The sequence below is a fragment of the Triturus cristatus genome, chromosome 11, assembly GCF_964204655.1.
Source record: "Triturus cristatus chromosome 11, aTriCri1.1, whole genome shotgun sequence".
Taxonomy (NCBI): Eukaryota; Metazoa; Chordata; class Amphibia; order Caudata; family Salamandridae; genus Triturus; species Triturus cristatus.
This window is the reverse complement of record NC_140594.1, coordinates 1,139,455,735-1,139,482,058: the sequence shown is the minus strand read 5'-3', so window position 1 is coordinate 1,139,482,058 and position 26,324 is coordinate 1,139,455,735. Positions and strand designations below refer to the sequence as shown.

Genomic DNA, 26,324 nt, shown 5'->3' with positions numbered 1-26,324 from the left:
AAATATCCAACCTTCCTGCTGTCGTGAGAGGCTCTTTCCATGGACATCTGCCTCTTGGAGTCCTCTCAACTTGCTCTCTGATATAACATTTTGTGAGCTGCAGTTACATCCGATGGCTACAAGGTGGCGCTGCATTCAGGTGAGAGAACAAGTGTGCACAAAATCGTTGGGGACTTTTGCCAGATTCATCGGTGGATCTTGCCTACTTTTATTCACATGCTAGATATTGCCTAGAAATGCTTTTTAATATAGAGATGCTAGAGTTAGAATGTCTGGTCGGGGTTCAGCCCTTTCATTGTCTACCGCCCGCAACATATTTATTACCAGCACATGTGAGTGGTGACTCTGCTTTTTGGAAAATAGCATCTAATAGGACAATGAATGTAGCAGATGGGGCGATCGAGATGCCTGCCTAAGTATTTCATTTTTTTTTTAATTTAACGTCTGATTAATCTGTTCATGATATTTCCGTTTTGTGACATGTTGCATTAAAACAAATCCTGCTTGGAGAACATATAAAAATTTGCACTGCATTGGCCGGGAATCGAACCCGGGTCAACTGCTTGGGAAGCAGCTATGCTCACCACTATACCACCAACGCCCTATGATGTGGTTGCTCTCGGTTCTAAAGATTACAACCCCGAGTTCAATGACTATCTTGCACCAGTTTCAATGGTGCATTTGGTTTAGATACCAACATGAAAAGCAGTAGAAAGTTTCTTGTAGAGGGTAAGGAACTGGGGATTGAAACCAAGGCCAAATCTGTGCAGAAGAGAAGAAATGGAAAGCAGTAGTACAAATAGTGGAAATGAACATATTTAGGCAGCATTGGAAGCAAAGCAGCGAAGAGAAAGAGAGTGCCTTCCATGAAATGCCCAGGAGAATGATAAGAGCAGAACGAAAAGGCAAGAATGACATTCAAAGCAGGCCCAGAAAAACGTGTGACGGTCCCACCAGTCATTTATGCTTATAATTGGGTATCTTTACTTTCAAAGTATGGGGTTGATCCTTTGACGATCACTCTCTTGTATTTCAGCAGAGACAGATAGTTGAGAAGTCTTTTCTCACATAGCTAGCACAAGCCTGCGCTTTTCCTTGCTGGTAGCGTGGAAATGACAGATTGGTTCTCAGAAGAAAAAACAAGAAATATTATAGCAGAGGATGCTTTCGATCCATCGACCTCTGGGTTATGGGCCCAGCACGCTTCCGCTGCGCCACTCTGCTCCCTTGTAAAAGTGTTCTCTTTATGCAGAGGAGGAGCTTTCAGCGAAGTGGCGAGGGATTGGTGGGTCTCGCTCCTCATTTGCCTAAGCATGCTGCAATGTATGCTGGGTGCAGAAAATCTTCATCTTCTCGTCTCACAGTCAGTCATAACTGAAAGTGCAGACCCTCTTGGGAACTAGCAGTTTCAGGCCTTTACCAAGATAGCAGCTCTCTAACCCTCTCCTCTCTCTTTGATCCTAGCGCTAGCATGCTCAGGATTTGATTTTAACTGGGAGCCAGAGATCTACCCGGTGAGGGGAGGCTTTTGAGCGTTTGCAAGCGTTCGGGACGTGAGGACGTTGGACAGGAAATGTTGCCATCTTGAAATATCCAACCTTCCTGCTGTCGTGAGAGGCTCTTTCCATGGACATCTGCCTCTTGGAGTCCTCTCAACTTGCTCTCTGATATAACATTTTGTGAGCTGCAGTTACATCCGATGGCTACAAGGTGGCGCTGCATTCAGGTGAGAGAACAAGTGTGCACAAAATCGTTGGGGACTTTTGCCAGATTCATCGATGGATCTTGCCTACTTTTATTCACATGCTAGATATTGCCTAGAAATGCTTTTTAATATAGAGATGCTAGAGTTAGAATGTCTGGTCGGGGTTCAGCCCTTTTATTGTCTACCGCCCGCAACATATTTATTACCAGCACATGTGAGTGGTGACTCTGATTTTTGGAAAATAGCATCTAATAGGACAATGAATGTAGCAGATGGGGCGATCGAGATGCCTGCCTAAGTATTTCATTTTTTTTTTAATTTATCGTCTGATTAATCTGTTCATGATATTTCCGTTTTGTGACATGTTGCATTAAAACAAATCCTGCTTGGAGAACATATAAAAATTTGCACTGCATTGGCCGGGAATCGAACCCGGGTCAACTGCTTGGGAAGCAGCTATGCTCACCACTATACCACCAACGCCCTATGATGTGGTTGCTCTCGGTTCTAAAGATTACAACCCCGAGTTCAATGACTATCTTGCACCAGTTTCAATGGTGCATTTGGTTTAGATACCAACATGAAAAGCAGTAGAAAGTTTCTTGTAGAGGGTAAGGAACTGGGGATTGAAACCAAGGCCAAATCTGTGCAGAAGAGAAGAAATGGAAAGCAGTAGTACAAATAGTGGAAATGAACATATTTAGGCAGCATTGGAAGCAAAGCAGCGAAGAGAAAGAGAGTGCCTTCCATGAAATGCCCAGGAGAATGATAAGAGCAGAACGAAAAGGCAAGAATGACATTCAAAGCATGCCCAGAAAAACGTGTGACGGTCCCACCAGTCATTTATGCTTATAATTGGGTATCTTTACTTTCAAAGTATGGGGTTGATCCTTTGACGATCACTCTCTTGTATTTCAGCAGAGACAGATAGTTGAGAAGTCTTTTCTCACATAGCTAGCACAAGCCTGCGCTTTTCCTTGCTGGTAGCGTGGAAATGACAGATTGGTTCTCAGAAGAAAAAACAAGAAATATTATAGCAGAGGATGCTTTCGATCCATCGACCTCTGGGTTATGGGCCCAGCACGCTTCCGCTGCGCCACTCTGCTCCCTTGTAAAAGTGTTCTCTTTATGCAGAGGAGGAGCTTTCAGCGAAGTGGCGAGGGATTGGTGGGTCTCGCTCCTCATTTGCCTAAGCATGCTGCAATGTATGCTGGGTGCAGAAAATCTTCATCTTCTCGTCTCACAGTCAGTCATAACTGAAAGTGCAGACCCTCTTGGGAACTAGCAGTTTCAGGCCTTTACCAAGATAGCAGCTCTCTAACCCTCTCCTCTCTCTTTGATCCTAGCGCTAGCATGCTCAGGATTTGATTTTAACTGGGAGCCAGAGATCTACCCGGTGAGGGGAGGCTTTTGAGCGTTTGCGAGCGTTCGGGACGTGAGGACGTTGGACAGGAAATGTTGCCATCTTGAAATATCCAACCTTCCTGCTGTCGTGAGAGGCTCTTTCCATGGACATCTGCCTCTTGGAGTCCTCTCAACTTGCTCTCTGATATAACATTTTGTGAGCTGCAGTTACATCCGATGGCTACAAGGTGGCGCTGCATTCAGGTGAGAGAACAAGTGTGCACAAAATCGTTGGGGACTTTTGCCAGATTCATCGATGGATCTTGCCTACTTTTATTCACATGCTAGATATTGCCTAGAAATGCTTTTTAATATAGAGATGCTAGAGTTAGAATGTCTGGTCGGGGTTCAGCCCTTTTATTGTCTACCGCCCGCAACATATTTATTACCAGCACATGTGAGTGGTGACTCTGATTTTTGGAAAATAGCATCTAATAGGACAATGAATGTAGCAGATGGGGCGATCGAGATGCCTGCCTAAGTATTTCATTTTTTTTTTAATTTGTCGTCTGATTAATCTGTTCATGATATTTCCGTTTTGTGACATGTTGCATTAAAACAAATCCTGCTTGGAGAACATATAAAAATTTGCACTGCATTGGCCGGGAATCGAACCCGGGTCAACTGCTTGGGAAGCAGCTATGCTCACCACTATACCACCAACGCCCTATGATGTGGTTGCTCTCGGTTCTAAAGATTACAACCCCGAGTTCAATGACTATCTTGCACCAGTTTCAATGGTGCATTTGGTTTAGATACCAACATGAAAAGCAGTAGAAAGTTTCTTGTAGAGGGTAAGGAACTGGGGATTGAAACCAAGGCCAAATCTGTGCAGAAGAGAAGAAATGGAAAGCAGTAGTACAAATAGTGGAAATGAACATATTTAGGCAGCATTGGAAGCAAAGCAGCGAAGAGAAAGAGAGTGCCTTCCATGAAATGCCCAGGAGAATGATAAGAGCAGAACGAAAAGGCAAGAATGACATTCAAAGCATGCCCAGAAAAACGTGTGACGGTCCCACCAGTCATTTATGCTTATAATTGGGTATCTTTACTTTCAAAGTATGGGGTTGATCCTTTGGCGATCACTCTCTTGTATTTCAGCAGAGACAGATAGTTGAGAAGTCTTTTCTCACATAGCTAGCACAAGCCTGCGCTTTTCCTTGCTGGTAGCGTGGAAATGACAGATTGGTTCTCAGAAGAAAAAACAAGAAATATAGCAGAGGATGCTTTCGATCCATCGACCTCTGGGTTATGGGCCCAGCACGCTTCCGCTGCGCCACTCTGCTCCCTTGTAAAAGTGTTCTCTTTATGCAGAGGAGGAGCTTTCAGCGAAGTGGCGAGGGATTGGTGGGTCTCGCTCCTCATTTGCCTAAGCATGCTGCAATGTATGCTGGGTGCAGAAAATCTTCATCTTCTCGTCTCACAGTCAGTCATAACTGAAAGTGCAGACCCTCTTGGGAACTAGCAGTTTCAGGCCTTTACCAAGATAGCAGCTCTCTAACCCTCTCCTCTCTCTTTGATCCTAGCGCTAGCATGCTCAGGATTTGATTTTAACTGGGAGCCAGAGATCTACCCGGTGAGGGCTTGCCCGGTGTGAGGCTTTTGAGCGTTTGGGAGCGTTCGGGACGTGAGGACATTGGACAGGAAATGTTGCCATCTTGAAATATCCAACCTTCCTGCTGTCGTGAGAGGCTCTTTCCATGGACATCTGCCTCTTGGAGTCCTCTCAACTTGCTCTCTGATATAACATTTTGTGAGCTGCAGTTACATCCGATGGCTACAAGGTGGCGCTGCATTCAGGTGAGAGAACAAGTGTGCACAAAATCGTTGGGGACTTTTGCCAGATTCATCGGTGGATCTTGCCTACTTTTATTCACATGCTAGATATTGCCTAGAAATGCTTTTTAATATAGAGATGCTAGAGTTAGAATGTCTGGTCGGGGTTCAGCCCTTTCATTGTCTACCGCCCGCAACATATTTATTACCAGCACATGTGAGTGGTGACTCTGCTTTTTGGAAAATAGCATCTAATAGGACAATGAATGTAGCAGATGGGGCGATCGAGATGCCTGCCTAAGTATTTCATTTTTTTTTTAATTTAACGTCTGATTAATCTGTTCATGATATTTCCGTTTTGTGACATGTTGCATTAAAACAAATCCTGCTTGGAGAACATATAAAAATTTGCACTGCATTGGCCGGGAATCGAACCCGGGTCAACTGCTTGGGAAGCAGCTATGCTCACCACTATACCACCAACGCCCTATGATGTGGTTGCTCTCGGTTCTAAAGATTACAACCCCGAGTTCAATGACTATCTTGCACCAGTTTCAATGGTGCATTTGGTTTAGATACCAACATGAAAAGCAGTAGAAAGTTTCTTGTAGAGGGTAAGGAACTGGGGATTGAAACCAAGGCCAAATCTGTGCAGAAGAGAAGAAATGGAAAGCAGTAGTACAAATAGTGGAAATGAACATATTTAGGCAGCATTGGAAGCAAAGCAGCGAAGAGAAAGAGAGTGCCTTCCATGAAATGCCCAGGAGAATGATAAGAGCAGAACGAAAAGGCAAGAATGACATTCAAAGCAGGCCCAGAAAAACGTGTGACGGTCCCACCAGTCATTTATGCTTATAATTGGGTATCTTTACTTTCAAAGTATGGGGTTGATCCTTTGACGATCACTCTCTTGTATTTCAGCAGAGACAGATAGTTGAGAAGTCTTTTCTCACATAGCTAGCACAAGCCTGCGCTTTTCCTTGCTGGTAGCGTGGAAATGACAGATTGGTTCTCAGAAGAAAAAACAAGAAATATTATAGCAGAGGATGCTTTCGATCCATCGACCTCTGGGTTATGGGCCCAGCACGCTTCCGCTGCGCCACTCTGCTCCCTTGTAAAAGTGTTCTCTTTATGCAGAGGAGGAGCTTTCAGCGAAGTGGCGAGGGATTGGTGGGTCTCGCTCCTCATTTGCCTAAGCATGCTGCAATGTATGCTGGGTGCAGAAAATCTTCATCTTCTCGTCTCACAGTCAGTCATAACTGAAAGTGCAGACCCTCTTGGGAACTAGCAGTTTCAGGCCTTTACCAAGATAGCAGCTCTCTAACCCTCTCCTCTCTCTTTGATCCTAGCGCTAGCATGCTCAGGATTTGATTTTAACTGGGAGCCAGAGATCTACCCGGTGAGGGCTTGACCGGTGTGAGGCTTTTGAGCATTTGGGAGCGTTCGGGACGTGAGGACATTGGACAGGAAATGTTGCCATCTTGAAATATCCAACCTTCCTGCTGTCGTGAGAGGCTCTTTCCATGGACATCTGCCTCTTGGAGTCCTCTCAACTTGCTCTCTGATATAACATTTTGTGAGCTGCAGTTACATCCGATGGCTACAAGGTGGCGCTGCATTCAGGTGAGAGAACAAGTGTGCACAAAATCGTTGGGGACTTTTGCCAGATTCATCGGTGGATCTTGCCTACTTTTATTCACATGCTAGATATTGCCTAGAAATGCTTTTTAATATAGAGATGCTAGAGTTAGAATGTCTGGTCGGGGTTCAGCCCTTTCATTGTCTACCGCCCGCAACATATTTATTACCAGCACATGTGAGTGGTGACTCTGATTTTTGGAAAATAGCATCTAATAGGACAATGAATGTAGCAGATGGGGCGATCGAGATGCCTGCCTAAGTATTTCATTTTTTTTTTAATTTAACGTCTGATTAATCTGTTCATGATATTTCCGTTTTGTGACATGTTGCATTAAAACAAATCCTGCTTGGAGAACATATAAAAATATGCACTGCATTGGCCGGGAATCGAACCCGGGTCAACTGCTTGGGAAGCAGCTATGCTCACCACTATACCACCAACGCCCTATGATGTGGTTGCTCTCGGTTCTAAAGATTACAACCCCGAGTTCAATGACTATCTTGCACCAGTTTCAATGGTGCATTTGGTTTAGATACCAACATGAAAAGCAGTAGAAAGTTTCTTGTAGAGGGTAAGGAACTGGGGATTGAAACCAAGGCCAAATCTGTGCAGAAGAGAAGAAATGGAAAGCAGTAGTACAAATAGTGGAAATGAACATATTTAGGCAGCATTGGAAGCAAAGCAGCGAAGAGAAAGAGAGTGCCTTCCATGAAATGCCCAGGAGAATGATAAGAGCAGAACGAAAAGGCAAGAATGACATTCAAAGCATGCCCAGAAAAACGTGTGACGGTCCCACCAGTCATTTATGCTTATAATTGGGTATCTTTACTTTCAAAGTATGGGGTTGATCCTTTGACGATCACTCTCTTGTATTTCAGCAGAGACAGATAGTTGAGAAGTCTTTTCTCACATAGCTAGCACAAGCCTGCGCTTTTCCTTGCTGGTAGCGTGGAAATGACAGATTGGTTCTCAGAAGAAAAAACAAGAAATATTATAGCAGAGGATGCTTTCGATCCATCGACCTCTGGGTCATGGGCCCAGCACGCTTCCGCTGCGCCACTCTGCTCCCTTGTAAAAGTGTTCTCTTTATGCAGAGGAGGAGCTTTCAGCGAAGTGGCGAGGGATTGGTGGGTCTCGCTCCTCATTTGCCTAAGCATGCTGCAATGTATGTTGGGTGCAGAAAATCTTCATCTTCTCGTCTCACAGTCAGTCATAACTGAAAGTGCAGACCCTCTTGGGAACTAGCAGTTTCAGGCCTTTACCAAGATAGCAGCTCTCTAACCCTCTCCTCTCTCTTTGATCCTAGCGCTAGCATGCTCAGGATTTGATTTTAACTGGGAGCCAGAGATCTACCCGGTGAGGGCTTGACCGGTGTGAGGCTTTTGAGCGTTTGGGAGCGTTCGGGACGTGAGGACATTGGACAGGAAATGTTGCCATCTTGAAATATCCAACCTTCCTGCTGTCGTGAGAGGCTCTTTCCATGGACATCTGCCTCTTGGAGTCCTCTCAACTTGCTCTCTGATATAACATTTTGTGAGCTGCAGTTACATCCGATGGCTACAAGGTGGCGCTGCATTCAGGTGAGAGAACAAGTGTGCACAAAATCGTTGGGGACTTTTGCCAGATTCATCGGTGGATCTTGCCTACTTTTATTCACATGCTAGATATTGCCTAGAAATGCTTTTTAATATAGAGATGCTAGAGTTAGAATGTCTGGTCGGGGTTCAGCCCTTTCATTGTCTACCGCCCGCAACATATTTATTACCAGCACATGTGAGTGGTGACTCTGCTTTTTGGAAAATAGCATCTAATAGGACAATGAATGTAGCAGATGGGGCGATCGAGATGCCTGCCTAAGTATTTCATTTTTTTTTTAATTTAACGTCTGATTAATCTGTTCATGATATTTCCGTTTTGTGACATGTTGCATTAAAACAAATCCTGCTTGGAGAACATATAAAAATTTGCACTGCATTGGCCGGGAATCGAACCCGGGTCAACTGCTTGGGAAGCAGCTATGATCACCACTATACCACCAACGCCCTATGATGTGGTTGCTCTCGGTTCTAAAGATTACAACCCCGAGTTCAATGACTATCTTGCACCAGTTTCAATGGTGCATTTGGTTTAGATACCAACATGAAAAGCAGTAGAAAGTTTCTTGTAGAGGGTAAGGAACTGGGGATTGAAACCAAGGCCAAATCTGTGCAGAAGAGAAGAAATGGAAAGCAGTAGTACAAATAGTGGAAATGAACATATTTAGGCAGCATTGGAAGCAAAGCAGCGAAGAGAAAGAGAGTGCCTTCCATGAAATGCCCAGGAGAATGATAAGAGCAGAACGAAAAGGCAAGAATGACAGTCAAAGCATGCCCAGAAAAACGTGTGACGGTCCCACCAGTCATTTATGCTTATAATTGGGTATCTTTACTTTCAAAGTATGGGGTTGATCCTTTGACGATCACTCTCTTGTATTTCAGCAGAGACAGATAGTTGAGAAGTCTTTTCTCACATAGCTAGCACAAGCCTGCGCTTTTCCTTGCTGGTAGCGTGGAAATGACAGATTGGTTCTCAGAAGAAAAAACAAGAAATATTATAGCAGAGGATGCTTTCGATCCATCGACCTCTGGGTTATGGGCCCAGCACGCTTCCGCTGCGCCACTCTGCTCCCTTGTAAAAGTGTTCTCTTTATGCAGAGGAGGAGCTTTCAGCGAAGTGGCGAGGGATTGGTGGGTCTCGCTCCTCATTTGCCTAAGCATGCTGCAATGTATGCTGGGTGCAGAAAATCTTCATCTTCTCGTCTCACAGTCAGTCATAACTGAAAGTGCAGACCCTCTTGGGAACTAGCAGTTTCAGGCCTTTACCAAGATAGCAGCTCTCTAACCCTCTCCTCTCTCTTTGATCCTAGCGCTAGCATGCTCAGGATTTGATTTTAACTGGGAGCCAGAGATCTACCCGGTGAGGGCTTGCCCGGTGTGAGGCTTTTGAGCGTTTGGGAGCGTTCGAGACGTGAGGACATTGGACAGGAAATGTTGCCATCTTGAAATATCCAACCTTCCTGCTGTCGTGAGAGGCTCTTTCCATGGACATCTGCCTCTTGGAGTCCTCTCAACTTGCTCTCTGATATAACATTTTGTGAGCTGCAGTTACATCCGATGGCTACAAGGTGGCGCTGCATTCAGGTGAGAGAACAAGTGTGCACAAAATCGTTGGGGACTTTTGCCAGATTCATCGGTGGATCTTGCCTACTTTTATTCACATGCTAGATATTGCCTAGAAATGCTTTTTAATATAGAGATGCTAGAGTTAGAATGTCTGGTCGGGGTTCAGCCCTTTCATTGTCTACCGCCCGCAACATATTTATTACCAGCACATGTGAGTGGTGACTCTGCTTTTTGGAAAATAGCATCTAATAGGACAATGAATGTAGCAGATGGGGCGATCGAGATGCCTGCCTAAGTATTTCATTTTTTTTTTAATTTAACGTCTGCTTAATCTGTTCATGATATTTCCGTTTTGTGACATGTTGCATTAAAACAAATCCTGCTTGGAGAACATATAAAAATTTGCACTGCATTGGCCGGGAATCGAACCCGGGTCAACTGCTTGGGCAGCAGCTATGCTCACCACTATACCACCAACGCCCTATGATGTGGTTGCTCTCGGTTCTAAAGATTACAACCCCGAGTTCAATGACTATCTTGCACCAGTTTCAATGGTGCATTTGGTTTAGATACCAACATGAAAAGCAGTAGAAAGTTTTTTGTAGAGGGTAAGAAACTGGGGATTGAAACCAAGGCCAAATCTGTGCAGAAGAGAAGAAATGGAAAGCAGTAGTACAAATAGTGGAAATGAACATATTTAGGCAGCATTGGAAGCAAAGCAGCGAAGAGAAAGAGAGTGCCTTCCATGAAATGCCCAGGAGAATGATAAGAGCAGAACGAAAAGGCAAGAATGACATTCAAAGCATGCCCAGAAAAACGTGTGACGGTCCCACCAGTCATTTATGCTTATAATTGGGTATCTTTACTTTCAAAGTATGGGGTTGATCCTTTGGCGATCACTCTCTTGTATTTCAGCAGAGACAGATAGTTGAGAAGTCTTTTCTCTCATAGCTAGCACAAGCCTGCGCTTTTCCTTGCTGGTAGCGTGGAAATGACAGATTGGTTCTCAGAAGAAAAAACAAGAAATATTATAGCAGAGGATGCTTTCGATCCATCGACCTCTGGGTTATGGGCCCAGCACGCTTCCGCTGCGCCACTCTGCTCCCTTGTAAAAGTGTTCTCTTTATGCAGAGGAGGAGCTTTCAGCGAAGTGGCGAGGGATTGGTGGGTCTCGCTCCTCATTTGCCTAAGCATGCTGCAATGTATGCTGGGTGCAGAAAATCTTCATCTTCTCGTCTCACAGTCAGTCATAACTGAAAGTGCAGACCCTCTTGGGAACTAGCAGTTTCAGGCCTTTACCAAGATAGCAGCTCTCTAACCCTCTCCTCTCTCTTTGATCCTAGCGCTAGCATGCTCAGGATTTGATTTTAACTGGGAGCCAGAGATCTACCCGGTGGGGGCTTGCCCGGTGTGAGGCTTTTGAGCGTTTGGGAGCGTTCGGGACGTGAGGACATTGGACATTGGACAGGAAATGTTGCCATCTTGAAATATCCAACCTTCCTGCTGTCGTGAGAGGCTCTTTCCATGGACATCTGCCTCTTGGAGTCCTCTCAACTTGCTCTCTGATATAACATTTTGTGAGCTGCAGTTACATCCGATGGCTACAAGGTGGCGCTGCATTCAGGTGAGAGAACAAGTGTGCACAAAATCGTTGGGGACTTTTGCCAGATTCATCGGTGGATCTTGCCTACTTTTATTCACATGCTAGATATTGCCTAGAAATGCTTTTTAATATAGAGATGCTAGAGTTAGAATGTCTGGTCGGGGTTCAGCCCTTTCATTGTCTACCGCCCGCAACATATTTATTACCAGCACATGTGAGTGGTGACTCTGCTTTTTGGAAAATAGCATCTAATAGGACAATGAATGTAGCAGATGGGGCGATCGAGATGCCTGCCTAAGTATTTCATTTTTTTTTTAATTTAACGTCTGATTAATCTGTTCATGATATTTCCGTTTTGTGACATGTTGCATTAAAACAAATCCTGCTTGGAGAACATATAAAAATTTGCACTGCATTGGCCGGGAATCGAACCCGGGTCAACTGCTTGGGAAGCAGCTATGCTCACCACTATACCACCAACGCCCTATGATGTGGTTGCTCTCGGTTCTAAAGATTCCAACCCCGAGTTCAATGACTATCTTGCACCAGTTTCAATGGTGCATTTGGTTTAGATACCAACATGAAAAGCAGTAGAAAGTTTCTTGTAGAGGGTAAGGAACTGGGGATTGAAACCAAGGCCAAATCTGTGCAGAAGAGAAGAAATGGAAAGCAGTAGTACAAATAGTGGAAATGAACATATTTAGGCAGCATTGGAAGCAAAGCAGCGAAGAGAAAGAGAGTGCCTTCCATGAAATGCCCAGGAGAATGATAAGAGCAGAACGAAAAGGCAAGAATGACAGTCAAAGCATGCCCAGAAAAACGTGTGACGGTCCCACCAGTCATTTATGCTTATAATTGGGTATCTTTACTTTCAAAGTATGGGGTTGATCCTTTGACGATCACTCTCTTGTATTTCAGCAGAGACAGATAGTTGAGAAGTCTTTTCTCACATAGCTAGCACAAGCCTGCGCTTTTCCTTGCTGGTAGCGTGGAAATGACAGATTGGTTCTCAGAAGAAAAAACAAGAAATATTATAGCAGAGGATGCTTTCGATCCATCGACCTCTGGGTTATGGGCCCAGCACGCTTCCGCTGCGCCACTCTGCTCCCTTGTAAAAGTGTTCTCTTTATGCAGAGGAGGAGCTTTCAGCGAAGTGGCGAGGGATTGGTGGGTCTCGCTCCTCATTTGCCTAAGCATGCTGCAATGTATGCTGGGTGCAGAAAATCTTCATCTTCTCGTCTCACAGTCAGTCATAACTGAAAGTGCAGACCCTCTTGGGAACTAGCAGTTTCAGGCCTTTACCAAGATAGCAGCTCTCTAACCCTCTCCTCTCTCTTTGATCCTAGCGCTAGCATGCTCAGGATTTGATTTTAACTGGGAGCCAGAGATCTACCCGGTGAGGGCTTGCCCGGTGTGAGGCTTTTGAGCGTTTGGGAGCGTTCGAGACGTGAGGACATTGGACAGGAAATGTTGCCATCTTGAAATATCCAACCTTCCTGCTGTCGTGAGAGGCTCTTTCCATGGACATCTGCCTCTTGGAGTCCTCTCAACTTGCTCTCTGATATAACATTTTGTGAGCTGCAGTTACATCCGATGGCTACAAGGTGGCGCTGCATTCAGGTGAGAGAACAAGTGTGCACAAAATCGTTGGGGACTTTTGCCAGATTCATCGGTGGATCTTGCCTACTTTTATTCACATGCTAGATATTGCCTAGAAATGCTTTTTAATATAGAGATGCTAGAGTTAGAATGTCTGGTCGGGGTTCAGCCCTTTCATTGTCTACCGCCCGCAACATATTTATTACCAGCACATGTGAGTGGTGACTCTGCTTTTTGGAAAATAGCATCTAATAGGACAATGAATGTAGCAGATGGGGCGATCGAGATGCCTGCCTAAGTATTTCATTTTTTTTTTAATTTAACGTCTGCTTAATCTGTTCATGATATTTCCGTTTTGTGACATGTTGCATTAAAACAAATCCTGCTTGGAGAACATATAAAAATTTGCACTGCATTGGCCGGGAATCGAACCCGGGTCAACTGCTTGGGCAGCAGCTATGCTCACCACTATACCACCAACGCCCTATGATGTGGTTGCTCTCGGTTCTAAAGATTACAACCCCGAGTTCAATGACTATCTTGCACCAGTTTCAATGGTGCATTTGGTTTAGATACCAACATGAAAAGCAGTAGAAACTTTCTTGTAGAGGGTAAGAAACTGGGGATTGAAACCAAGGCCAAATCTGTGCAGAAGAGAAGAAATGGAAAGCAGTAGTACAAATAGTGGAAATTAACATATTTAGGCAGCATTGGAAGCAAAGCAGCGAAGAGAAAGAGAGTGCCTTCCATGAAATGCCCAGGAGAATGATAAGAGCAGAACGAAAAGGCAAGAATGACATTCAAAGCATGCCCAGAAAAACGTGTGACGGTCCCACCAGTCATTTATGCTTATAATTGGGTATCTTTACTTTCAAAGTATGGGGTTGATCCTTTGGCGATCACTCTCTTGTATTTCAGCAGAGACAGATAGTTGAGAAGTCTTTTCTCACATAGCTAGCACAAGCCTGCGCTTTTCCTTGCTGGTAGCGTGGAAATGACAGATTGGTTCTCAGAAGAAAAAACAAGAAATATAGCAGAGGATGGTTTCGATCCATCGACCTCTGGGTTATGGGCCCAGCACGCTTCCGCTGCGCCACTCTGCTCCCTTGTAAAAGTGTTCTCTTTATGCAGAGGAGGAGCTTTCAGCGAAGTGGCGAGGGATTGGTGGGTTTCGCTCCTCATTTGCCTAAGCATGCTGCAATGTATGCTGGGTGCAGAAAATCTTCATCTTCTCGTCTCACAGTCAGTCATAACTGAAAGTGCAGACCCTCTTGGGAACTAGCAGTTTCAGGCCTTTACCAAGATAGCAGCTCTCTAACCCTCTCCTCTCTCTTTGATCCTAGCGCTAGCATGCTCAGGATTTGATTTTAACTGGGAGCCAGAGATCTACCCGGTGAGGGCTTGACCGGTGTGAGGCTTTTGAGCGTTTGGGAGCGTTCGGGACGTGAGGACATTGGACAGGAAATGTTGCCATCTTGAAATATCCAACCTTCCTGCTGTCGTGAGAGGCTCTTTCCATGGACATCTGCCTCTTGGAGTCCTCTCAACTTGCTCTCTGATATAACATTTTGTGAGCTGCAGTTACATCCGATGGCTACAAGGTGGCGCTGCATTCAGGTGAGAGAACAAGTGTGCACAAAATCGTTGGGGACTTTTGCCAGATTCATCGGTGGATCTTGCCTACTTTTATTCACATGCTAGATATTGCCTAGAAATGCTTTTTAATATAGAGATGCTAGAGTTAGAATGTCTGGTCGGGGTTCAGCCCTTTCATTGTCTACCGCCCGCAACATATTTATTACCAGCACATGTGAGTGGTGACTCTGCTTTTTGGAAAATAGCATCTAATAGGACAATGAATGTAGCAGATGGGGCGATCGAGATGCCTGCCTAAGTATTTCATTTTTTTTTTAATTTAACGTCTGCTTAATCTGTTCATGATATTTCCGTTTTGTGACATGTTGCATTAAAACAAATCCTGCTTGGAGAACATATAAAAATTTGCACTGCATTGGCCGGGAATCGAACCCGGGTCAACTGCTTGGGAAGCAGCTATGCTCACCACTATACCACCAACGCCCTATGATGTGTTTGCTCTCGGTTCTAAAGATTACAACCCCGAGTTCAATGACTATCTTGCACCAGTTTCAATGGTGCATTAGGTTTAGATACCAACATGAAAAGCAGTAGAAAGTTTCTTGTAGAGGGTAAGGAACTGGGGATTGAAACCAAGGCCAAATCTGTGCAGAAGAGAAGAAATGGAAAGCAGTAGTACAAATAGTGGAAATGAACATATTTAGGCAGCATTGGAAGCAAAGCAGCGAAGAGAAAGAGAGTGCCTTCCATGAAATGCCCAGGAGAATGATAAGAGCAGAACGAAAAGGCAAGAATGACATTCAAAGCATGCCCAGAAAAACGTGTGACGGTCCCACCAGTCATTTATGCTTATAATTGGGTATCTTTACTTTCAAAGTATGGGGTTGATCCTTTGGCGATCACTCTCTTGTATTTCAGCAGAGACAGATAGTTGAGAAGTCTTTTCTCACATAGCTAGCACAAGCCTGCGCTTTTCCTTGCTGGTAGCGTGGAAATGACAGATTGGTTCTCAGAAGAAAAAACAAGAAATATTATAGCAGAGGATGGTTTCGATCCATCGACCTCTGGGTTATGGGCCCAGCACGCTTCCGCTGCGCCACTCTGTTCCCATGTAAAAGTGTTCTCTTTATGCAGAGGAGGAGCTTTCAGCGAAGTGGCGAGGGATTGGTGGGTCTCGCTCCTCATTTGCCTAAGCATGCTGCAATGTATGCTGGGTGCAGAAAATCTTCATCTTCTCGTCTCACAGTCAGTCATAACTGAAAGTGCAGACCCTCTTGGGAACTAGCAGTTTCAGGCCTTTACCAAGATAGCAGCTCTCTAACCCTCTCCTCTCTCTTTGATCCTAGCGCTAGCATGCTCAGGATTTGATTTTAACTGGGAGCCAGAGATCTACCCGGTGAGGGGAGGCTTTTGAGCGTTTGCAAGCGTTCGGGACGTGAGGACGTTGGACAGGAAATGTTGCCATCTTGAAATATCCAACCTTCCTGCTGTCGTGAGAGGCTCTTTCCATGGACATCTGCCTCTTGGAGTCCTCTCAACTTGCTCTCTGATATAACATTTTGTGAGCTGCAGTTACATCCGATGGCTACAAGGTGGCGCTGCATTCAGGTGAGAGAACAAGTGTGCACAAAATCGTTGGGGACTTTTGCCAGATTCATCGATGGATCTTGCCTACTTTTATTCACATGCTAGATATTGCCTAGAAATGCTTTTTAATATAGAGATGCTAGAGTTAGAATGTCTGGTCGGGGTTCAGCCCTTTTATTGTCTACCGCCCGCAACATATTTATTACCAGCACATGTGAGTGGTGACTCTGCTTTTTGGAAAATAGCATCTAATAGGACAATGAATTTAGCAGATGGGGCGATCGAGATGCCTGCCTAAGTATTTCATTTTTTTTAAAATTTAACGTCTGATTAATCTGTTCATGATATTTCCGTTTTGTGACATGTTGCATTAAAACAAATCCTGCTTGGAGAACATATAAAAATTTACACTGCATTGGCCGGGAATCGAACCCGGGTCAACTGCTTGGGCAGCAGCTATGCTCACCACTATACCACCAACGCCCTATGATGTGGTTGCTCTCGGTTCTAAAGATTACAACCCCGAGTTCAATGACTATCTTGCACCAGTTTCAATGGTGCATTTGGTTTAGATACCAACATGAAAAGCAGTAGAAACTTTCTTGTAGAGGGTAAGAAACTGGGGATTGAAACCAAGGCCAAATCTGTGCAGAAGAGAAGAAATGGAAAGCAGTAGTACAAATAGTGGAAATTAACATATTTAGGCAGCATTGGAAGCAAAGCAGCGAAGAGAAAGAGAGTGCCTTCCATGAAATGCCCAGGAGAATGATAAGAGCAGAACGAAAAGGCAAGAATGACATTCAAAGCATGCCCAGAAAAACGTGTGACGGTCCCACCAGTCATTTATGCTTATAATTGGGTATCTTTACTTTCAAAGTATGGGGTTGATCCTTTGGCGATCACTCTCTTGTATTTCAGCAGAGACAGATAGTTGAGAAGTCTTTTCTCACATAGCTAGCACAAGCCTGCGCTTTTCCTTGCTGGTAGCGTGGAAATGACAGATTGGTTCTCAGAAGAAAAAACAAGAAATATTATAGCAGAGGATGCTTTCGATCCATCGACCTCTGGGTTATGGGCCCAGCACGCTTCCGCTGCGCCACTCTGCTCCCTTGTAAAAGTGTTCTCTTTATGCAGAGGAGGAGCTTTCAGCGAAGTGGCGAGGGATTGGTGGGTTTCGCTCCTCATTTGCCTAAGCATGCTGCAATGTATGCTGGGTGCAGAAAATCTTCATCTTCTCGTCTCACAGTCAGTCATAACTGAAAGTGCAGACCCTCTTGGGAACTAGCAGTTTCAGGCCTTTACCAAGATAGCAGCTCTCTAACCCTCTCCTCTCTCTTTGATCCTAGCGCTAGCATGCTCAGGATTTGATTTTAACTGGGAGCCAGAGATCTACCCGGTGAGGGCTTGACCGGTGTGAGGCTTTTGAGCGTTTGGGAGCGTTCGGGACGTGAGGACATTGGACAGGAAATGTTGCCATCTTGAAATATCCAACCTTCCTGCTGTCGTGAGAGGCTCTTTCCATGGACATCTGCCTCTTGGAGTCCTCTCAACTTGCTCTCTGATATAACATTTTGTGAGCTGCAGTTACATCCGATGGCTACAAGGTGGCGCTGCATTCAGGTGAGAGAACAAGTGTGCACAAAATCGTTGGGGACTTTTGCCAGATTCATCGGTGGATCTTGCCTACTTTTATTCACATGCTAGATATTGCCTAGAAATGCTTTTTAATATAGAGATGCTAGAGTTAGAATGTCTGGTCGGGGTTCAGCCCTTTCATTGTCTACCGCCCGCAACATATTTATTACCAGCACATGTGAGTGGTGACTCTGCTTTTTGGAAAATAGCATCTAATAGGACAATGAATGTAGCAGATGGGGCGATCGAGATGCCTGCCTAAGTATTTCATTTTTTTTTTAATTTAACGTCTGCTTAATCTGTTCATGATATTTCCGTTTTGTGACATGTTGCATTAAAACAAATCCTGCTTGGAGAACATATAAAAATTTGCACTGCATTGGCCGGGAATCGAACCCGGGTCAACTGCTTGGGCAGCAGCTATGCTCACCACTATACCACCAACGCCCTATGATGTGGTTGCTCTCGGTTCTAAAGATTACAACCCCGAGTTCAATGACTATCTTGCACCAGTTTCAATGGTGCATTTGGTTTAGATACCAACATGAAAAGCAGTAGAAAGTTTTTTGTAGAGGGTAAGAAACTGGGGATTGAAACCAAGGCCAAATCTGTGCAGAAGAGAAGAAATGGAAAGCAGTAGTACAAATAGTGGAAATGAACATATTTAGGCAGCATTGGAAGCAAAGCAGCGAAGAGAAAGAGAGTGCCTTCCATGAAATGCCCAGGAGAATGATAAGAGCAGAACGAAAAGGCAAGAATGACATTCAAAGCATGCCCAGAAAAACGTGTGACGGTCCCACCAGTCATTTATGCTTATAATTGGGTATCTTTACTTTCAAAGTATGGGGTTGATCCTTTGGCGATCACTCTCTTGTATTTCAGCAGAGACAGATAGTTGAGAAGTCTTTTCTCACATAGCTAGCACAAGCCTGCGCTTTTCCTTGCTGGTAGCGTGGAAATGACAGATTGGTTCTCAGAAGAAAAAACAAGAAATATTATAGCAGAGGATGCTTTCGATCCATCGACCTCTGGGTTATGGGCCCAGCACGCTTCCGCTGCGCCACTCTGCTCCCTTGTAAAAGTGTTCTCTTTATGCAGAGGAGGAGCTTTCAGCAAAGTGGCGAGGGATTGGTGGGTCTCGCTCCTCATTTGCCTAAGCATGCTGCAATGTATGCTGGGTGCAGAAAATCTTCATCTTCTCGTCTCACAGTCAGTCATAACTGAAAGTGCAGACCCTCTTGGGAACTAGCAGTTTCAGGCCTTTACCAAGATAGCAGCTCTCTAACCCTCTCCTCTCTCTTTGATCCTAGCGCTAGCATGCTCAGGATTTGATTTTAACTGGGAGCCAGAGATCTACCCGGTGAGGGCTTGCCCGGTGTGAGGCTTTTGAGCGTTTGGGAGCGTTCGGGACGTGAGGACATTGGACAGGAAATGTTGCCATCTTGAAATATCCAACCTTCCTGCTGTCGTGAGAGGCTCTTTCCATGGACATCTGCCTCTTGGAGTCCTCTCAACTTGCTCTCTGATATAACATTTTGTGAGCTGCAGTTACATCCGATGGCTACAAGGTGGCGCTGCATTCAGGTGAGAGAACAAGTGTGCACAAAATCGTTGGGGACTTTTGCCAGATTCATCGGTGGATCTTGCCTACTTTTATTCACATGCTAGATATTGCCTAGAAATGCTTTTTAATATAGAGATGCTAGAGTTAGAATGTCTGGTCGGGGTTCAGCCCTTTTATTGTCTACCGCCCGCAACATATTTATTACCAGCACATGTGAGTGGGGACTCTGCTTTTTGGAAAATAGCATCTAATAGGACAATGAATGTAGCAGATGGGGCGATCGAGATGCCTGCCTAAGTATTTCATTTTTTTTTTAATTTAACGTCTGATTAATCTGTTCATGATATTTCCGTTTTGTGACATGTTGCATTAAAACAAATCCTGCTTGGAGAACATATAAAAATTTGCACTGCATTGGCCGGGAATCAAACCAGGTCAACTGCTTGGGAAGCAGCTATGCTCACCACTATACCACCAACGCCCTATGGTGTGGTTGCTCTCGGTTCTAAAGATTACAACCCCGAGTTCAATGACTATCTTGCACCAGTTTCAATGGTGCATTTGGTTTAGATACCAACATGAAAAGCAGTAGAAAGTTTCTTGTAGAGGGTAAGGAACTGGGGATTGAAACCAAGGCCAAATCTGTGCAGAAGAGAAGAAATGGAAAGCAGTAGTACAAATAGTGGAAATGAACATATTTAGGCAGCATTGGAAGCAAAGCAGCGAAGAGAAAGAGAGTGCCTTCCATGAAATGCCCAGGAGAATGATAAGAGCAGAACGAAAAGGCAAGAATGACATTCAAAGCATGCCCAGAAAAACGTGTGACGGTCCCACCAGTCATTTATGCTTATAATTGGGTATCTTTACTTTCAAAGTATGGGGTTGATCCTTTGGCGATCACTCTCTTGTATTTCAGCAGAGACAGATAGTTGAGAAGTCTTTTCTCACATAGCTAGCACAAGCCTGCGCTTTTCCTTGCTGGTAGCGTGGAAATGACAGATTGGTTCTCAGAAGAAAAAACAAGAAATATTATAGCAGAGGATGGTTTCGATCCATCGACCTCTGGGTTATGGGCCCAGCACGCTTCCGCTGCGCCACTCTGCTCCCTTGTAAAAGTGTTCTCTTTATGCAGAGGAGGAGCTTTCAGCGAAGTGGCGAGGGATTGGTGGGTCTCGCTCCTCATTTGCCTAAGCATGCTGCAATGTATGCTGGGTGCAGAAAATCTTCATCTTCTCGTCTCACAGTCAGTCATAACTGAAAGTGCAGACCCTCTTGGGAACTAGCAGTTTCAGGCCTTTACCAAGATAGCAGCTCTCTAACCCTCTCCTCTCTCTTTGATCCTAGCGCTAGCATGCTCAGGATTTGATTTTAACTGGGAGCCAGAGATCTACCCGGTGAGGGCTTGACCGGTGTGAGGCTTTTGAGCGTTTGGGAGCGTTCGGGACGTGAGGACATTGGACAGGAAATGTTGCCATCTTGAAATATCCAACCTTCCTGCTGTCGTGAGAGGCTCTTTCCATGGACATCTGCCTCTTGGAGTCCTCTCAACTTGCTCTCTGATATAACATTTTGTGAGCTGCAGTTACATCCGATGGCTACAAGGTGGCGCTGCATTCAGGTGAGAGAACAAGTGTGCACAAAATCGTTGGGGACTTTTGCCAGATTCATCGGTGGATCTTGCCTACTTTTATTCACATACTAGATATTGCCTAGAAATGCTTTTTGATATAGAGATGCTAGAGTTAGAATGTCTGGTCGGGGTTCAGCCCTTTCATTGTCTACCGCCCGCAACATATTTATTACCAGCACATGTGAGTGGTGACTCTGCTTTTTGGAAAATAGCATCTAATAGGACAATGAATGTAGCAGATGGGGCGATCGAGATGCCTGCCTAAGTATTTCATTTTTTTTTTAATTTAACGTCTGCTTAATCTGTTCATGATATTTCCGTTTTGTGACATGTTGCATTAAAACAAATCCTGCTTGGAGAACATATAAAAATTTGCACTGCATTGGCCGGGAATCGAACCCGGGTCAACTGCTTGGGCAGCAGCTATGCTCACCACTATACCACCAACGCCCTATGATGTGGTTGCTCTCGGTTCTAAAGATTACAACCCCGAGTTCAATGACTATCTTGCACCAGTTTCAATGGTGCATTTGGTTTAGATACCAACATGAAAAGCAGTAGAAAGTTTTTTGTAGAGGGTAAGAAACTGGGGATTGAAACCAAGGCCAAATCTGTGCAGAAGAGAAGAAATGGAAAGCAGTAGTACAAATAGTGGAAATGAACATATTTAGGCAGCATTGGAAGCAAAGCAGCGAAGAGAAAGAGAGTGCCTTCCATGAAATGCCCAGGAGAATGATAAGAGCAGAACGAAAAGGCAAGAATGACATTCAAAGCATGCCCAGAAAAACGTGTGACAGTCCCACCAGTCATTTATGCTTATAATTGGGTATCTTTACTTTCAAAGTATGGGGTTGATCCTTTGGCGATCACTCTCTTGTATTTCAGCAGAGACAGATAGTTGAGAAGTCTTTTCTCACATAGCTAGCACAAGCCTGCGCTTTTCCTTGCTGGTAGCGTGGAAATGACAGATTGGTTCTCAGAAGAAAAAACAAGAAATATTATAGCAGAGGATGCTTTCGATCCATCGACCTCTGGGTTATGGGCCCAGCACGCTTCCGCTGCGCCACTCTGCTCCCTTGTAAAAGTGTTCTCTTTATGCAGAGGAGGAGCTTTCAGCGAAGTGGCGAGGGATTGGTGGGTTTCGCTCCTCATTTGCCTAAGCATGCTGCAATGTATGCTGGGTGCAGAAAATCTTCATCTTCTCGTCTCACAGTCAGTCATAACTGAAAGTGCAGACCTTCTTGGGAACTACCAGTTTCAGGCCTTTACCAAGATAGCAGCTCTCTAACCCTCTCCTCTCTCTTTGATCCTAGCGCTAGCATGCTCAGGATTTGATTTTAACTGGGAGCCAGAGATCTACCCGGTGAGGGCTTGACCGGTGTGAGGCTTTTGAGCGTTTGGGAGCGTTCGGGACGTGAGGACGTTGGACAGGAAATGTTGCCATCTTGAAATATCCAACCTTCCTGCTGTCGTGAGAGGCTCTTTCCATGGACATCTGCCTCTTGGAGTCCTCTCAACTTGCTCTCTGATATAACATTTTGTGAGCTGCAGTTACATCCGATGGCTACAAGGTGGCGCTGCATTCAGGTGAGAGAACAAGTGTGCACAAAATCGTTGGGGACTTTTGCCAGATTCATCGGTGTATCTTGCCTACTTTTATTCACATGCTAGATATTGCCTAGAAATGCTTTTTAATATAGAGATGCTAGAGTTAGAATGTCTGGTCGGGGTTCAGCCCTTTCATTGTCTACCGCCCGCAACATATTTATTACCAGCACATGTGAGTGGTGACTCTGCTTTTTGGAAAATAGCATCTAATAGGACAATGAATTTAGCAGATGGGGCGATCGAGATGCCTGCCTAAGTATTTCATTTTTTTTTAAATTTAACGTCTGATTAATCTGTTCATGATATTTCCGTTTTGTGACATGTTGCATTAAAACAAATCCTGCTTGGAGAACATATAAAAATTTACACTGCATTGGCCGGGAATCGAACCCGGGTCAACTGCTTGGGCAGCAGCTATGCTCACCACTATACCACCAACGCCCTATGATGTGGTTGCTCTCGGTTCTAAAGATTACAACCCCGAGTTCAATGACTATCTTGCACCAGTTTCAATGGTGCATTTGGTTTAGATACCAACATGAAAAGCAGTAGAAACTTTCTTGTAGAGGGTAAGAAACTGGGGATTGAAACCAAGGCCAAATCTGTGCAGAAGAGAAGAAATGGAAAGCAGTAGTACAAATAGTGGAAATTAACATATTTAGGCAGCATTGGAAGCAAAGCAGCGAAGAGAAAGAGAGTGCCTTCCATGAAATGCCCAGGAGAATGATAAGAGCAGAACGAAAAGGCAAGAATGACATTCAAAGCATGCCCAGAAAAACGTGTGACGGTCCCACCAGTCATTTATGCTTATAATTGGGTATCTTTACTTTCAAAGTATGGGGTTGATCCTTTGGCGATCACTCTCTTGTATTTCAGCAGAGACAGATAGTTGAGAAGTCTTTTCTCACATAGCTAGCACAAGCCTGCGCTTTTCCTTGCTGGTAGCGTGGAAATGACAGATTGGTTCTCAGAAGAAAAAACAAGAAATATTATAGCAGAGGATGCTTTCGATCCATCGACCTCTGGGTTATGGGCCCAGCACGCTTCCGCTGCGCCACTCTGCTCCCTTGTAAAAGTGTTCTCTTTATGCAGAGGAGGAGCTTTCAGCGAAGTGGCGAGGGATTGGTGGGTTTCGCCCCTCATTTGCCTAAGCATGCTGCAATGTATGCTGGGTGCAGAAAATCTTCATCTTCTCGTCTCACAGTCAGTCATAACTGAAAGTGCAGACCCTCTTGGGAACTAGCAGTTTCAGGCCTTTACCAAGATAGCAGCTCTCTAACCCTCTCCTCTCTCTTTGATCCTAGCGCTAGCATGCTCAGGATTTGATTTTAACTGGGAGCCAGAGATCTACCCGGTGAGGGCTTGACCGGTGTGAGGCTTTTGAGCGTTTGGGAGCGTTTGGGACGTGAGGACATTGGACAGGAAATGTTGCCATCTTGAAATATCCAACCTTCCTGCTGTCGTGAGAGGCTCTTTCCATGGACATCTGCCTCTTGGAGTCCTCTCAACTTGCTCTCTGATATAACATTTTGTGAGCTGCAGTTACATCCGATGGCTACAAGGTGGCGCTGCATTCAGGTGAGAGAACAAGTGTGCACAAAATCGTTGGGGACTTTTGCCAGATTCATCGGTGGATCTTGCCTACTTTTATTCACATGCTAGATATTGCCTAGAAATGCTTTTTAATATAGAGATGCTAGAGTTAGAATGTCTGGTCGGGGTTCAGCCCTTTCATTGTCTACCGCCCGCAACATATTTATTACCAGCACATGTGAGTGGTGACTCTGCTTTTTGGAAAATAGCATCTAATAGGACAATGAATGTAGCAGATGGGGCGATCGAGATGCCTGCCTAAGTATTTCATTTTTTTTTTAATTTAACGTCTGCTTAATCTGTTCATGATATTTCCGTTTTGTGACATGTTGCATTAAAACAAATCCTGCTTGGAGAACATATAAAAATTTGCACTGCATTGGCCGGGAATCGAACCCGGGTCAACTGCTTGGGCAGCAGCTATGCTCACCACTATACCACCAACGCCCTATGATGTGGTTGCTCTCGGTTCTAAAGATTACAACCCCGAGTTCAATGACTATCTTGCACCAGTTTCAATGGTGCATTTGGTTTAGATACCAACATGAAAAGCAGTAGAAAGTTTTTTGTAGAGGGTAAGAAACTGGGGATTGAAACCAAGGCCAAATCTGTGCAGAAGAGAAGAAATGGAAAGCAGTAGTACAAATAGTGGAAATGAACATATTTAGGCAGCATTGGAAGCAAAGCAGCGAAGAGAAAGAGAGTGCCTTCCATGAAATGCCCAGGAGAATGATAAGAGCAGAACGAAAAGGCAAGAATGACATTCAAAGCATGCCCAGAAAAACGTGTGACGGTCCCACCAGTCATTTATGCTTATAATTGGGTATCTTTACTTTCAAAGTATGGGGTTGATCCTTTGGCGATCACTCTCTTGTATTTCAGCAGAGACAGATAGTTGAGAAGTCTTTTCTCACATAGCTAGCACAAGCCTGCGCTTTTCCTTGCTGGTAGCGTGGAAATGACAGATTGGTTCTCAGAAGAAAAAACAAGAAATATTATAGCAGAGGATGCTTTCGATCCATCGACCTCTGGGTTATGGGCCCAGCACGCTTCCGCTGCGCCACTCTGCTCCCTTGTAAAAGTGTTCTCTTTATGCAGAGGAGGAGCTTTCAGCAAAGTGGCGAGGGATTGGTGGGTCTCGCTCCTCATTTGCCTAAGCATGCTGCAATGTATGCTGGGTGCAGAAAATCTTCATCTTCTCGTCTCACAGTCAGTCATAACTGAAAGTGCAGACCCTCTTGGGAACTAGCAGTTTCAGGCCTTTACCAAGATAGCAGCTCTCTAACCCTCTCCTCTCTCTTTGATCCTAGCGCTAGCATGCTCAGGATTTGATTTTAACTGGGAGCCAGAGATCTACCCGGTGAGGGCTTGCCCGGTGTGAGGCTTTTGAGCGTTTGGGAGCGTTCGGGACGTGAGGACATTGGACAGGAAATGTTGCCATCTTGAAATATCCAACCTTCCTGCTGTCGTGAGAGGCTCTTTCCATGGACATCTGCCTCTTGGAGTCCTCTCAACTTGCTCTCTGATATAACATTTTGTGAGCTGCAGTTACATCCGATGGCTACAAGGTGGCGCTGCATTCAGGTGAGAGAACAAGTGTGCACAAAATCGTTGGGGACTTTTGCCAGATTCATCGGTGGATCTTGCCTACTTTTATTCACATGCTAGATATTGCCTAGAAATGCTTTTTAATATAGAGATGCTAGAGTTAGAATGTCTGGTCGGGGTTCAGCCCTTTTATTGTCTACCGCCCGCAACATATTTATTACCAGCACATGTGAGTGGGGACTCTGCTTTTTGGAAAATAGCATCTAATAGGACAATGAATGTAGCAGATGGGGCGATCGAGATGCCTGCCTAAGTATTTCATTTTTTTTTTAATTTAACGTCTGATTAATCTGTTCATGATATTTCCGTTTTGTGACATGTTGCATTAAAACAAATCCTGCTTGGAGAACATATAAAAATTTGCACTGCATTGGCCGGGAATCGAACCCAGGTCAACTGCTTGGGAAGCAGCTATGCTCACCACTATACCACCAACGCCCTATGATGTGGTTGCTCTCGGTTCTAAAGATTACAACCCCGAGTTCAATGACTATCTTGCACCAGTTTCAATGGTGCATTTGGTTTAGATACCAACATGAAAAGCAGTAGAAAGTTTCTTGTAGAGGGTAAGGAACTGGGGATTGAAACCAAGGCCAAATCTGTGCAGAAGAGA

At 44.7% G+C, this 26,324-nt stretch overlaps 9 non-coding genes across 9 annotated transcripts; all 9 read right to left on the bottom strand.

Annotated features, from left to right (window-relative positions):
• Positions 1 to 529: 529 nt before the first annotated feature.
• On the bottom strand, positions 530 to 601 carry TRNAG-CCC (transfer RNA glycine (anticodon CCC)). The gene has a single exon. It is a non-coding gene; the product is annotated as a tRNA-Gly (tRNA).
• Positions 602 to 2,116: 1,515 nt separating this feature from the next.
• On the bottom strand, positions 2,117 to 2,188 carry TRNAG-CCC (transfer RNA glycine (anticodon CCC)). The gene has a single exon. It is a non-coding gene; the product is annotated as a tRNA-Gly (tRNA).
• A 1,515-nt stretch (positions 2,189 to 3,703) lies between these two features.
• Positions 3,704 to 3,775, bottom strand: TRNAG-CCC (transfer RNA glycine (anticodon CCC)). The gene has a single exon. It is a non-coding gene; the product is annotated as a tRNA-Gly (tRNA).
• Positions 3,776 to 5,299: 1,524 nt separating this feature from the next.
• TRNAG-CCC (transfer RNA glycine (anticodon CCC)) lies at positions 5,300 to 5,371 on the bottom strand. The gene has a single exon. It is a non-coding gene; the product is annotated as a tRNA-Gly (tRNA).
• Positions 5,372 to 6,898: 1,527 nt separating this feature from the next.
• Positions 6,899 to 6,970, bottom strand: TRNAG-CCC (transfer RNA glycine (anticodon CCC)). Its single transcript has one exon. It is a non-coding gene; the product is annotated as a tRNA-Gly (tRNA).
• A 1,527-nt stretch (positions 6,971 to 8,497) lies between these two features.
• On the bottom strand, positions 8,498 to 8,569 carry TRNAG-CCC (transfer RNA glycine (anticodon CCC)). The gene has a single exon. It is a non-coding gene; the product is annotated as a tRNA-Gly (tRNA).
• Positions 8,570 to 11,702: 3,133 nt separating this feature from the next.
• On the bottom strand, positions 11,703 to 11,774 carry TRNAG-CCC (transfer RNA glycine (anticodon CCC)). Its single transcript has one exon. It is a non-coding gene; the product is annotated as a tRNA-Gly (tRNA).
• A 3,123-nt stretch (positions 11,775 to 14,897) lies between these two features.
• On the bottom strand, positions 14,898 to 14,969 carry TRNAG-CCC (transfer RNA glycine (anticodon CCC)). Its single transcript has one exon. It is a non-coding gene; the product is annotated as a tRNA-Gly (tRNA).
• Positions 14,970 to 26,077: 11,108 nt separating this feature from the next.
• Positions 26,078 to 26,149, bottom strand: TRNAG-CCC (transfer RNA glycine (anticodon CCC)). Its single transcript has one exon. It is a non-coding gene; the product is annotated as a tRNA-Gly (tRNA).
• Between the last annotated feature and the right edge of the window lie 175 nt (positions 26,150 to 26,324).